Source organism: Apium graveolens, chromosome 6 (assembly GCF_009905375.1).
Source record: "Apium graveolens cultivar Ventura chromosome 6, ASM990537v1, whole genome shotgun sequence".
In the NCBI taxonomy this organism is placed as follows: Eukaryota; Viridiplantae; Streptophyta; class Magnoliopsida; order Apiales; family Apiaceae; genus Apium; species Apium graveolens.
In genome coordinates, this window is record NC_133652.1 from 117,110,344 (window position 1) to 117,111,298 (window position 955).

The 955-nt window shown below is 43.1% G+C and overlaps 1 non-coding gene across 1 annotated transcript; it reads right to left on the minus strand.

Annotated features, from left to right (window-relative positions):
* Positions 1-315: 315 nt before the first annotated feature.
* LOC141669586 (small nucleolar RNA R71) lies at positions 316-422 on the minus strand. The gene has a single exon (XR_012553856.1). It is a non-coding gene; the product is annotated as a small nucleolar RNA R71 (small nucleolar RNA).
* Positions 423-955: the final 533 nt, after the last annotated feature.

The window sequence follows — 955 nt, forward strand, 5'->3', positions numbered from 1 at the left end:
ATTCCTGATCCGGCTATTCAAGCTAACACCTTTGAAATCAAGCCGGGCACTATTCAGATGGTGTAGAATTCTGTTTCTTTTGGAGGAGCTGCGACTGAAGACCCCAACATGTACATAAGGAATTTTGTCGAGATCTGCAGCACTTTCAAGTATAATGGCGTGACTGATGAGGCTATCAAGCTGAGGCTTTTCCCATTCTTACTGAGGGACAAAGCTAAGGACTGGTTACATTCTGAACCATCTGGGTCCATCACTACTTGGCGAGATCTTGCGAAAAAGTTTCTGGTAAAGTTTTATCCGATGGCAAAGACTGCTGCTATGAGGAGTGCTCTTACTCAGTTTGCGCAGCAACCTTCAGAATCTATGTGCGAAGCTTGGGAACGCTACAAGGAAATGTTGAGGAAGTGTCCACATCATGGAATGCTGGATTGGATGGTGATCACTGGTTTCTATAATGGTTTGATTCTCTGGCTATATATGGAGTTAATCAAATAGCTATGGTTTGTGAGCTTTGTGCAGGTTCTCATGCTACGGATCAGTGTTCTCTTATCAACGAATCTGTTCAGTATGTGAATAATTATCAACGACAACAGCATCCTGTGCCAGCTACTTATCATCCTAATAATAGAAATCATCCAAATTTTAGCTGGGGTAATAATCAGAATGCTATTCAGCCACCATATCAGCAAGGTGTCAGTAAACAGTTTAATCCATCTGGATTCCAGCAACCACAGCAGTATGCTCAAAGGAAATCATATCCTCAACAGGGAAGTGCAGCTGTACCTAATAGTGCTGATTTTGAGGAACTTAAGCTGTTATGCAAGAGTCAGGCGGTTTCGATCAAGACCTTGGAAAATCAGATCGGTCAAATAGCCAATGTAGTGCTCAATCGTCAACCTGGCACACTTCCCAGTGACACGGAAGTACCAGGCAGGAAGGAAGCTAAAGAGCAAGT